Source organism: Diceros bicornis, chromosome 19 (genome assembly GCF_020826845.1).
Source record: "Diceros bicornis minor isolate mBicDic1 chromosome 19, mDicBic1.mat.cur, whole genome shotgun sequence".
Lineage (NCBI taxonomy): Eukaryota > Metazoa > Chordata > Mammalia > Perissodactyla > Rhinocerotidae > Diceros > Diceros bicornis.
Window position 1 is genome coordinate 19272253 of NC_080758.1, and position 13536 is coordinate 19285788.

Consider the following 13536-nt stretch of genomic DNA (forward strand, 5'->3'; position numbering starts at 1 on the left):
CTAGATGGAATGTCTGAGTGGCCCACCACCAGCCCCACCTGCGGAAGCAGCGGAAATGCGGGGACTTTCGAATCGAGCCGACCTAGGCCCTCCTGGCTTTGCTTCCCGCTGGCTGTGTGACCTTGGGTAAGTTCCTTCCACAATCTGAGCCTGTTTTCTGCTTTGTCAAAGGGGATAGCCACCTTGCAGGATTTTCGAGATTACGTAAATGACTTTGTGAGGTGTCCCCTCCTCGGAGGCAGCTTCTCTGACCCTCCATCCCCCACCCCACCCCACAGACTGGACGGGACCCTGGTAATCATACGCTCACATAGCCCACAGTTGTAATTTCATATTTGCTTGGATGACTATTTTATTATTGTCTGCCTGTTTATTTGAATTTGAACTATGTAAGGGCAGGTCGCCCTTGAACCCCAGAGCCCAGTTCAGTGCCTGACATACAGCAGGAGCTCAATAAATGCCCGCTCTCCATTCCATCCATCCGACGCACTGGTGGAACGGCAGCAGGCTCAATACCGCCAATGGCCAGCAGAGGGCAGGCGGTGACCAGCCTTCTCGCCCAGCTGAGCATCCTTTCCGCCCGCAGGCGCCCCGCGAGGGGGGGCGGGGGGGGCAAGTGACCCCAGGTGCTCGCACTTTTGAAGGATAGGTCAGCCCGTCAGCCGCGGGCGAGGTTCCGGCCACGGTTTTTCCCTTTGGATTTGTGGTTCACAGCCTGTCCTGTATCAAAGACCTCTCCAGCAACCTGTGAGGATGTATGGCCCCTGCAAAGATGTACTGAGAAGGATCAGGAGGTGAGGGAGTTTGTGGTAAAGAGGGAGGGCACGGAGCAAAGTCTTGGAGAGGTGGGGCAGGATGGCAGAGAGCCAGACTTAGAAAATACTGGGTGTGGGCCGGCCCCATGGCTTAGCGGTTAAGTGTGCGCGCTCGGCTACTGGTGGCCCAGGTAGGGATCCAGGGCGCGCCCAGACGCACTGCTTCTCTGGCCATGCTGAGGCCGCGTCCCACATACAGCAACTAGAAGGATGTGCAACCATGACATACAACTATCTACTGGGGCTTTGGAGAGAAAAAAAAAAAAAGGAGGAGGATTGTCAATAGATGTTAGCTCAGGGCCGGTCTTCCTCAGCAAAAAGAGGAGGATGAGTATGGATGTTAGCTCAGGGCTGATCTTCCTCACAAAAAAAAAAAAGAAAATACTGGGCAGTAGGGAGTAAGAGGTGGCTGCCATTGTTCTGTGACCCAAGATGACAGGGCCTGGTAGGAACTTCAGTTATCCTTGCTTTTGCAAAAGTCATTTCGTGTCAGTCCTGAACCCAGGCAGTGTCTGGCTGGTATCTCAGAAGAGCCCTGTTGGGAGCAGAGGTATCTTAAGGTGGCCAGAGGGCAGCGCCATGCCACCAACATGTCTGTGGAAGCATTATATGTAATAGTGCAACACTGGAAACATCGGGAATTCCTCCTGGGAGCCTGGGAAGGAAGGAAGGAGAGGTCAGAGGTTGCAACTACAGATGTCACAGTCACTCTACCACTTTGAGCCTCGATTTCCTCATCTGCAAAATGGAGATAAAACCTACCTTGCAGGATTGTATTGGGAGGATTCAACAGGATAAACTAAATCAGTGGTTCTCAAACTTGGCTGCACAATGGAATCACCATGCCCTCGGCAAATACTGATGCCTGGCGTACTGCGATTTTAAAAAACTCTCCAGGTGACTGTAATGTGCAGCCAAGACTGAGAACTACTGAGCTAAATAAAATGCTGAACACAGCACAGGACACACACAAGGAATTCAATAATATCTATCACGTATTTTTTTAAGATGGAGCACAAATTGTTTTCATTGTTTCTTATTAGAGAAAAAAAGTTGGTATAAAGGTTGTTGCAAAAATTGGATTTCTGACAGACTTGTTTCCAGAACTATGAATCATCTGGGATTTGGTGATTATGGGGGTGGGGGAGACAGAGGCAGCGTCTGCTGGTATGACTTGTCCTAACACCCAGCTGAGCTGAACAAGTCAGGAACCAACCTTGATCTAGCTTGCCGTCTACACCACCATCTCCGAGGCATCCTTTGAGTGTGTACATAGCATGGGTGCTTGTGTTTGCCTATTTCTAGGGTTATGGATAGAGGCTATTTTCTCCCCTCCTTGGGTACACTCACCGGGTGGGCCTATACCATGGTGGGCCACTCTTTGTTTCTTGAGTAACCCACGAGTGCAGGCGGCACTTTCTTCTTTATGGAACTTGGTAGCCTTATGTGCCTCGTTAAGTCACAGACCCAGTGATTATTTACCGTGCCCTGCTACTTCTTGCTGAGTGAACCTGGCATGAGGGGAGGACCCGCTCACCCTGGCCTGTAGCTGTGACCACTTGTCATGGTAGCAAGAATGACCGCAGGAGCAGCTCCTCAGCCACCTGTGGTGGCCTCATTGAAGGAGGGAAGGGAGGCAGAGGAACCTGCAGCTGGCTCGCTCCAGCGTGCAGCCTTGGGGGTTGGGGAGCAGGCAGCTGATGTCCCTCTAGGATTTTCAGATTTAGCAAATAAAAATAAAAGATGCCCCGTTAAATTAGAACTTCAGATAAATAACAAAAGTTTTTTTAGTATAAGTCCCGTGCAGTATTTGGAACATACTTATACTAAAAAATTATTCACAGTTTATCTGAAATTCAAATTTAACTGCATATCCTTTACTTTTATAAATCTGGCAACCCTGTGCCCGGCCAAACAGCCAAAGAGAACCCAGCACGTGGGAGCTCCTGCCTGCAACGGCCTCCTGCCTGGCGTTGCCACATTCAGCTTCCACCTGTCACCGCCCTGCTCCAGAACCGTGTGTGGCTCCCAGCTGCTTCCACAGTGCAACTTGGACTCCCTGGCTGCTGTGCTGGGCCTTACTCTTCTGCCAGCCCAGCTGCTCTGCTTGGGCTCTTTCCCACCTCTGCTCCTGCTGTCCCTGCTTGGCATGTCTCTACCCACTCCCAGTAACAATTGCAAACACTTATTGAGCACCTACTGGTGCAGGCACCACACTGAATTCTTCGTTTGCGTTGTCTCATTGGAGTCTCACAAAACCTAGTAGGGTAGGGACAGTAGTTACCCTATTTTATCAATGAAGAAACCGATGCTCTAAGACCAGTGATTCTTAAAGTGTGGTCCCTGGGCCAGCAGCAGCAGCAGCACCTGGGAACTTGTTAGAAATGCAAACTCTCAGGCCCTGCCCTACCTCAGACCTACTGAATGAGAAACTCTGGGGGTGGGGCCTAGCCATCTGTATTTTAATAAGCCCCCTTCCGGACCAGGTGATTCTGATGCATGCTGTCTAAGAGACGAAGTGACCGCAGGAGTCTGCTATCTAGGCAGAGGTATAGAGGACCTCCAGGCAGCGTGTTTATGATCTTGCTGAGCACCATGCCTGGGCCAGGCACTGGAGATGCTGCAGCGACCCCACAGCCTTGGGGCGGAGAGGGTTCGGGGAAGAAAGGGAGGAAGAACAGAAAGGAGAATGGGCAGGCAGTCAGGATGTTGCCATGTAAGACGAGGAGGGCTGAAGTGGGCCAAGCCCAGGAGCCCATAGCAGGATGGGAGGGGTCAAGAAAAGCTTTCCTGAGTAGATATCTAAGCCTGAAAAATAAGTTGGAATTGGTTAGATACAGAAGGATGGGGAACAGTGTTCCAGGTGTGGGGAGTAGTTTGTACAAAGGCCCTGCGGAACTACCTAGGAGTGGTTCAGTCTTGAAGATGGAAGGTGAGGCGAGGTGAATGGGCACGGGGTAGGAATCGGATTGTGCAGGGTGATCCTCCGTCCTCAGAGCAAAGGAACGAACTTTAATGGGTATCGAGAAAAAGCCTTCTGGCTTCCAGGTGGAGCAGACACTAGGGAAGGTAGTGTGTGTGTGTGTGTGTGTGTGTTGGGGTCGGGGGAGCCCGAGACGAGACTTAGGGGGTGCCAGGCCTTCCCCTGCCCCTAGATCCAGGCTGCTTCTGCCCTCCAAGGCATCTGCAGGGACTCAACACCCAATTGCAGCATTGGGTAGGTGCGTGGTTCCAAGGCCCGCTCCTTCCGGGACTCAGAGGCGGGGCTCTAAGAGCGCTTAGCAGCCTCCGCCCCACCCTCGGCCCGGCCCCGCCCACCCACCAGTCCCGCCCCCCGCCGCGGGCCCCGCCCCCCGCTGCGGGCTGAAAGAAGCCAGGCTCTGGGCTGCTGGCCTGGGTTGCTCTTTTCTTCCATGTTCCCTTTCCCTGCTGATGTAGCTAAGGCTACGCGGCCGCTGGGACCTCTTCTCCCAGCCTTTCGGGACGGGTCCTGGATATGGTCGGGGATCCCTAGGCTGGAGGGCAGGAGACTTCTGCGGCTATCCCCTACTCCTGCCAACAAAGCCTTTGGTGCCAGTCAAGGACTGACCCGGCCTGGCCAGGTTGCTTGGCAGTGTGGGCTGTGGCTGGGCAGTTCCCGGCTCCAACTGCCCTTCCCGGAAAAACGGCAGTCTGGCTGAACCCTGGGAACCCGTTTGCGATTTCTAGCTTAGGGAAGAATACTGAAAGATCATTAACCACTGTATGAAGTGGAGCTTTCTGTGTGTCCTAAAATCCCTGTGGACTTACCAACTGCCCCATGGGCTTGACCTTCAGAAAGAGAACCTCCTATTCTTCCTCTTTTTATTTGGGTATACCTTCTGCCTCTCATCCTCCACCTGGCATCCAGGACCATGTCTCATTATGCTTCACAATTCAAGGAGGGTCTATTGTGGTGCCCTCTACTTAAATAGATGTTCAAAAATATTGTTTAGGGAAGATCAGTTTATGCTGGGCCTGAATTATGTATAGATGGAGTATATATGGGAGGGGCAATGGCGGTCAAAGTGGGTGCAAGTGGTGAGTGAAGGCATGGATGCTGGAGAGAGAAAGTGAGTGCAAAGAGATAGCCTATCTGGCCTTGAATATGGGACAAAACCATGGGCATTCAGGAGCCATAGATGGTTGTTGAGCAGAAAAGTGACACAGTATTGCTGGTCACTGTACTAGATCCTTTGTAAATGTTGTATGCACTGTCCTGCCCACATTGTTCTCTGTACATGCATAGTTCTTCCCTTCGTCTGTCCATATAGTTAATGCCAATTCACTTTTTAGATCCCAGCTCCACTGTTACTTCCTCAGGGAAGCCTTCAGTGACAGCCTCAAGGATGACTCCCTGTATCCCTGTCTCCTGGTGTTCTTGACTTTGTGTAATCCCTTCTGATCGAGCATGGGTGGGACCTGTGACTTGCTTTAAACCAATAGAATATGGCAAAGGTGTGGGATGTCACTCCCATGATGATGTTACATCATATGTAACATAACAAGAGTCTTGCTAGCAGACTAGCTATGGAGACTCTCCTCGCTGACTTGATGAAGTAAACAGCCATGTTGAGGAAGCCCACATGGCAAGGAGCTATGAGTGGTCTCTAGAAGCTGAGGCAGCCTCCAGCAAGAAGCCAGAGTCCTCAGTCCTCCGGTCAGAAGGAAATGAATCCAGCCAACAACCTGAGGGAGCTTGGAAGTGATTCTTCCCAAGTTGAGCCTCCAGATGAGGATGCAGCCTGGCTGTCAGCTTGATCACAGCCTTGTGAGTCCCAAAGCAGAAGACCCAGCTAAGCTGTGCCCAGACTCCTAACTCACAGAAACTGTGAGATAATAAGTATATGTTGTTCAAAGCCTCTAAGTTTGTAGCAATTTGTTACACAGAAATAGCTAACTAATACATCTTCTGGCTAGGTTAATTCTCCCTTACATGGCCTGTCACATGTGTCTTTTCATCTTAGTGTTTTATGTGAGACTTTATTTATATACACCAATTGATGAATGCTATGTCTTCATGAGGGCACTTTTTGCTCATTGCTGTATCCCCAGAGCCTCACTTGGTGCTTGGTACACAGAAGAAGACCCACAATAAGTTTTTAGTTGCATGTGTTAGTGAGTGAATGCTCTTATTTAATCTTCATAACAACCTGGTGAAATAGGAACCATTGTTACAAATGAAGAAAAGGAAACCAATTATTAACTTATACTTAAAAGTATACTGAACAGGGCTGGCCCCGTGGCTTAGCGGTTAAGTGCGCGCGCTCCGCTGCTGGCGGCCGGGGTTCGGATCCCAGGGGCGCACCGACGCACCGCTTCTCCAGCCATGCTGAGGCCGCGTCCCACATACAGCAACTAGAAGGATGTGCAGCTCTGACATACAACTATCTACTGGGGCTTTGGGGCAAAAAGGAGGAGGATTGGCAATAGATGTTAGTGAAGAGCCGGTCTTCCTCAGCAAAAAGAGGAGGATTAGCATGGATGTTAGCTCGGGGCTGATCTTCCTCACCAAAAAAAAAAGTATACTGAACAGAATCTTGTGTTTAATACAATTTTGGTCATGCATGTCACTCTATCCTAATTTTGAGTGTGACCCAAGAATAATTTAAATGATTTGGGAGCAGGGTGTAGATTGCATGATTGCATGGTATGACATCCTGCATGTAGCACTGTATTTTCCAAAAAGCACAACTATCCAAAAATAATTCCAGGCTCCTTTGGTTTTCCCAAAGGCTTCTCTTAACCCTTACTTAAACCATTCTTCTGAAACTCCTGCCCTGTCATTGTCCCTTTTAAACATCGCCGGACCCACATCTGCCAATGCTTTGTGTGATTCCAGCTGTTCTTCAACATCACTCTCATTGACTTCATAAAATTCTACATTTTTGGCGAGACTTGCAGTTTCATTTTGTGCTCCACTTGCAAGGCACTCTCAGAGATCAATGCCATCTGACAGCGGGATGCTGTTAAAACCAAAGTCAGTTCTGGTTAGATCTCTGCTCGGAACCCTCCAATGGCTCCCAGCCTTACACCTCTCATCTCTCCGCCCTCCTCTCCCACTCCTCTCCTCCTGACTCACTCTACAGCCACAACATTCACCTCCTCATGGATCCTCAAGCACACCAGGCACACTCCCTGCTTTGCCCTGGTGGTTTCCTCTGCCCAGAATGCTCTTACCCCAGGCACCCAAATGGCTCACTCCCTCACCCACCTGAAGACTACTCAGATGTCACCTTTCTACCCTAACCCTCCCATCCGCCTTTCCCTGTTCTAATCTTTTAGAACCTTCTCACATGCTATATAAGTTACTTATTTATGATATTTGGTGTTTGTCTATCTCCCCCCATGGGAATGTAGGCCCCGTGAGGACAAGACATTTGATCCATCTTCACTGATATATCCCAAGTACTGTGTGGCACATAGTGGGTCTCCAGTAAAGATTAGTGAGTAAATGTCCTTATCTGATGGTCTCGCCTCTACCTTACTCCTGGCCTGTCTTCCTCTGGCATCTCTCTAGTACTCTGGACCCTGCCCAGGTGATATGACTTGTTCCTGGTATCTGCCTGACTCAGTAGGGCCTTCCCAGGGTGCCAGTGCTTGGACCTCGCTGTGTCCCTGCCAAGTCTCCAGCTGGTGTGAAATACTAAATTCTAGCATTTTTTTTTTCTTTTTAAGAGTTAAAGAGGAAGGAGTAAGGAGAAAGAAGGGAGATGATGAGGGAAGCAATGGGCAGAGTGGACAGGGTGGAGGGAGAAGATAGTCACAGATTTTCCTGGGGTCACCAACCAGTCAGCTTTCCAAGCGTCCCGGAGGAGCAGCCAGCAGTGTGTGACAGCTGTGTGCCACATATCCTGAGCTGTGTGCCACGTGGCAGAAGCAGTCCTGTTGAGTCATGGGACTCATAGCCACACTGCTTTATAGAGTGTGGTGTGTGGAGTATTTTTGTTTTTTACAGCCCATCTGCTCGTGTAATGACTTCCTTCCCTCGGCCTTGTTCACTGAGATGTCCCTGAGCGACCAGCTGAGTCACCACATTCCTTGCAGCTTAAAACACTGGCCCAAGCACCAAGGCTCAGTTCCGTCGTGTAGGTGGGACCTCAGAAGACTGCCAGGAAAGACAGGCTATAGAACTTCCATCTCTAACCTGCATCCTTCCCCCAAAACATGATTAAAAACCAAGTACAACTAGAGAAGAAATTCCATCTGTTAAGCACTAGGGAATGGCCGCAGCCATGTGCCACAGCCTGGAGAATTATTTGTCAGCAACCATGAAGTCAATACTAAATTGAAGGGGGGCACCAGGAACTGATGTCCAGGCCCTCTGTCCCGTTGCAGCGTGAAGGGTCAGAAACCCAGGGGAAGAGACTGGGCACGCTCATGCTCAGCTGGCAGGAGTGGAAACTTGCTCAGACCTTCTGTAAAATAAGCAAGTAGTTCTTAGTAAAGTGAAGTATGCGTAGGGCATGTGCTTCAGCAGTCTTGCTCCTTGAAATGTACTTTGAAGAAAGTTTATTCAGATACATAAGAAGACAAGGAAGAGGTTATTGATGATAGCACTGTTCACGGCTTAGGTGAACGGGAGGCAAGGGAAGTACTGAAGGAATGAGTTAGTAAACTGTGGTGGACGAGTACTTTATGTACCTGAGCAAACTTTCTTCAAAACATACTTTGAGAAATGAGATTGTTGAATTCCCTGCCCTGTGCTCACTTAATTTTGTGGAGAACTACCTGCTTATTTTATAGCTTATTTCTACACAGCAGTAAGAAGCTACAGATTAGACATACACACAACAGCATGGATGAAACTTACAGTGTTAAGTGAAGAAAACAGTAAAAGAAATTTAAAGCACAATACTCGGGCCGGCCCCGTGGCTTAGTGGTTAAGTGCATGCGCTCCGCTACTGGCGGCCCGGGTTGGGATCCCGGGCGCGCACCCACGCACCGCTTCTCCGGCCGTGCTGAGGCCGCGTCCCACATACAGCAACTAGAAGGATGTGCAACTATGACATATAACTATCTACTGGGGCTTTGGGGGAAAAAAAAAAGGAGGAGGATTGGCAATAGATGTTAGCTCAGAGCCGGTCTTCCTCAGCAAGAAGAGGAGGATTAGCATGGATGTTAGCTCAGGATGGTCTTCCTCACCAAAAAAATAAAAAATAAAGCACAATACTCTTCCAGTTTTATTGAGGTATGACTGACGTACAATAAACCACACAAATTTAAAGTGTACATTTGAGTTTTGACATATGTAGATATCCATGAAACCATCACCACAATCAAGATAATGAATATATCCATCACCTCCCAAAGTATGAAGTAGTTCTATATGTATTAAAATGGACAGATATTTAGCACCTATTGTTAAAGTTAAAAAAAAAAAGTTCAACAGTATATATAATGTAATCCCATAGTTATAATAACAAAATATGTTTAGATACCCTGAAAAACCTGGAAGAGCGTATACCAAACTTAATTACGTTTGTTGTTGGGAATCTTGTGAAAACTGCGCGGCCCCATTTTGCTAACGTGCCTTGCGCCTCAGATATTGCCCATGCCTGTTGTCTCATATTACAGTCTCCATGATGAAGGTTTAGCACACTAGACATTTGTCGTTATGGCCCCCTAAGTTTGAGTGACTTCATTAAAATGTCACTGAGGTCGTCACAATGGACTTTAACAGAAGGGGTACCTGACTCTTGTCCTCCACCCTCACATCAGAAAGCTGTGTCAATAACTTCCTTCAACTCCCCTCCAGGACTGTTTTCTCTCATCATCCCTCCCAACAGGAGATATTCCAGCAGGGGGTTGATTGTGGCTGGTGACAAAAGAGTGATTCCCCAACTTGTTTTCAAATCCATCTTTTGTTACCACTCTGTGTATCTCATAAGCACAGGAGTGGCAGAAGATTGTGGGGGCAGGGGCACGTTTAGTTTTGTCTGGTTATGGGTTTTATATAAAGGCAGTGATTAAGTGTGTATTCTTTTGTGTCTGGCTTCTTTCACTCCACATTATTTATGAGTCTTCCATGTTGTTGCGTGCAGCTGTAGTTCATTCACGTTTAGTGCCATATATAGCATTCTATTGAGTGAATATACCGTAATTTATTTATCCTTTCTACTACTGGTTGACATTTGGATTGTTTCCAACTTGGGGCTATTGTAAATATTGCTACTATTAACATTCTTGTACATGTCTACTGCTCTACCTGGGCGTATGTTTCTCTTAGGCCTATACTTTGGAACAGAATTGCGGGGTTAGAGGTGTGCCTATGCTTAACTTGAAAAAATAATGGCAATTGTTTTCCAAAATGATTATACAAGTACACTCCCTCCAGCAATGTATAAGAGCTAACAGTTCTCACCAGCAGTTGATACTGTTAGACTTTGTACTTTTAGCCATCTGGTGGGTCTGTAGTAGTTGTTCACTGTGATTCATTTACTTGATTACTAATGAGGCTAAGCACCTTTCCTATGTTTATTGACCATTTGGATTTTCTTTGTCTGGAGAGCTTATTCTTGCCTACTTTTCTATTGGTCTGTGTTCGTTATTTATTTATAGTAGTTTTTTTGTATATTCTGAATATAAACCCTTTGTCGGTTATGTGCACTGCAAATCTTTCTTCTCTTTGGCTTCTCTTCCACTTTGTTAATGATGTTTCTTGATGAACAGAAGTTCTTAACTATAAAGAAGTCTAATTTGTCACTCTTTCCTTTGTGGTTAGTGTATTTTCTGTCTTGCTTAAGAAAACTTTTTCTACTTTGAGGTCATGAAGATATTATTGTATGTTATCTTCTAAAGCTTTATTGTTTTATCTTTCGTATTTAAGTCCATAATCCAACAGATTGGTTTGGTTGGTTGTTGAATAAATGAAGCTAAATTGGAATAACACATCTCATATATGCACCCATTCATTCAAGAAGTATTTATTGAGTATCTTTTGTGTGTCAGGCCATGTTTATTGTTTTACTTTTCATATTTAGGTCCATAATCCATCAGAAATTGGCTTTTGAGTATGCTGTGAGATAGGGTTCCAATGTCATTTTTCCCATGTGGTTATGGATATACAATTGACTCAACACTATTTACTCAAAAGATCATTTCCCTGCACTGTTGTGTAATGCTGTCTTTATCATTGATCTGTTTTGGGGGTCTCTCTAGTTTTTGTCTACTCTTGTGCAAATACCATACTGTCAATTATTAGAGCTTTATTGTAAGTCTTATTAGCTGATAGAGTAAATCCTCCCACCTTGGACTTCTTCAAGAGCACCCTAGCTGTTCTTGGCCTTCTGCAATTTCATATAAATTTTACATTAGAATCATCTTGTCAAGTTCCATATGAAAATCAACTGGGATTGCTTTGAAACTATAGACCACTTAGAGAGAATGATAGCTTTATAATAGTGAGTCTTCCAATCTGTTAACATAGTATCTCTCTCCATTATTCATTTATTCTTTAATATATATTAATATGTTCATGGTTTCCTCCATTGAGGTCTTGCATGTCTTTTGTTAGATCCGTTTATAGGTACTTGGTATTTTTTTGCTATTTCAAAATTATTTTGACTATTCTTTTTAAAAACTATTTTCTGACATTTGCTGGAATATAGAAATAAGGTTGATTTTGGTATGTTGATTTTGCAACCATGAAGAGGGCCTTCGTCAGAACCTGACCATGGTGGCACCCTGATCTCAAACCAGCCTTCAGAATTGTGAGAAATAAATTTCTGTTGTTTGTAAGCTCCCCAGTCTGTGGTATTTTATTATAGCAGCCAGACTAAGATAGTCATTTATTAGTTCTAAAACTTTGTTTGAGATTCCTTAGGATTTTCTATCTACACAATCATGTCATCTTTGAATAAAGATAGTTTTACTTTTTTCTTCCTTATTTTTATGACCTTTTTTTCTTTTTCTTGCCTTATCACACTGGGTAGGACATCTGGTAAAATGTGGATTAGAGGTGGTGATAGCTGATCTGTTCCTATCCTTAGGGAGGAGAATGTTCAATATTTTACCGTTAAGGATGCTGTTAGTTCTAATTTTTTTTCCTATATACCCTATATCAGATTGAGGAAGTTCTATTCATAGGTTGCTAAGAGTTTTATTGTGAATAGGTATTAAATTTTATCAAATGCTTTTTCAGCATCTATTTATATGATCAAATTATTTTTCTCTTTTATTCTGTTAATGTGGTTGGTTCATTTTCAAATGTTAAACCAATTTGCATTCCTGGGATAAACTCCACTTGGTTATGATTTATTATCCTTTTTATTTATTGCTGGATTTGATTTGCTAACATTTTGTTTAGGGCTGTTGCATTTATGGTCATTGAGAGAGATTGGTCTGTGATATTTTCTCTTGTCATCTTGACAGGTTTTGGTGGTAGGATTATGCTGACCTTATAAAATAAGTTGGGAAGTGTTCCTTCTATTTTCTGAGAGAATTTGTATAAGGTAGGTATTATTTCTTATTTAAATGTTAGCTAGAATGTTTCCATTCTTTTATCTTTTTAACCTATATGTCTTTATATTAAAGTGAGTATCTTCTTCAACCTATAACTTGATGTCTTTCATGAGTTCTAGAAAATTCTCAGCCATTATCTTTTCAAATATTGCTTCTATCTCATGCTCTCTCTTTTATCCTTCTGGGACTCCGATTAAAATGTGTGTTAAACCTCACTGTATCCTCTGTGTCTCTTACTTTCTCCTATATTTTCTATCTTATTGTCTCTCCATACTTCATTCTGGGTGTTTTCTTCTTACCTATAACGTCAGTGGATATTTACGTTGCTTCCACCTTTCTGCTATTGTGAATAATGCTCCTATGAACATGGGTGTATAATGTCTGTTCGAGTTCCTGCTTTCAGATCTTTTGGGTGTATACCCAGAAGTAGAATCGCTGGATCATATGGTAATTCTATGTTTAATTTTTTGAGAAACCGTCATACTTTTTTCCACAACAGCTGCACTATTTTATATTCCCACCAATAGTCCACAGAGGTTCCAATTTCTCTACATCTACTCTAACACTTATTTTGTTTTTCTTTTCTTGTTTGGATAATAACCATTCTAATGGTTGTGAAGTGGTATCTCATGATTTTTATTTGTCTAAGCTTGGCTTTTATTTCCTTGAATGTGGTAAGCTTGGTTGTTTTCGATCTGTGTCTGATAATTTCCTCTATTTGGGGTCCCCATGAATCTGTTTCTTTGTTGTTTTATTCATTTTATCTTGTGGTGTCTTATCTCCTTATGTGTCTGGTTATATTTGATTGTGCATTAGGCCCTGTAGTGCATTTGAAAAAATTGTTTGTAGAAACAATTTTAAGGTTAGGATGATATAAACTTCTTCCAAAGAAATTAAAAAAAAAATTTTTGCTAGCCTCTTGGGAGTGCTAACAGCTAGCAAGATCCCTTTAATCTGTATTCAGAGCTTGACATTATCTAGACCACTCAGATGACTTGAAACCAGCCTGCATTTGTGAAAGGAATGGATCACTTACAGTTCACATCTTCACTTAAATGAAAGCTCCTCAGGACCCAAGATTAAAGTAAAGAGTATTCTTGGCTGAGGATATGAATGTCACACTCAGGAGTCTGGAGAAGGGATGGGTAGTTCTTGGATTGGTATTGGGTCAGGGGCAGCTTATTGAACCTTAGTGCTAGGAAGAGATGGGGCCCTAAGGAAGTAATTAAGGTTAAACAAG

The 13536-nt window shown here is 44.9% G+C and overlaps 1 protein-coding gene across 2 annotated transcripts in view; it reads left to right on the forward strand.

The window, feature by feature from the left end:
- Nucleotides 1-39: 39 nt before the first annotated feature.
- Nucleotides 40-13536, forward strand: part of ZHX3 (zinc fingers and homeoboxes 3) — a 130786-nt gene continuing 117289 nt past the window's right edge. The window contains exons 1-2 of one of the 2 annotated variants that reach the window (XM_058562689.1): nt 40-126; nt 12207-12286. The gene's annotated coding sequence lies outside the window, so the exon portion shown is untranslated. The remainder of the gene's footprint in view (nt 127-12206; nt 12287-13536) is intronic. The other variant, XM_058562690.1, reaches the window with a different exon arrangement.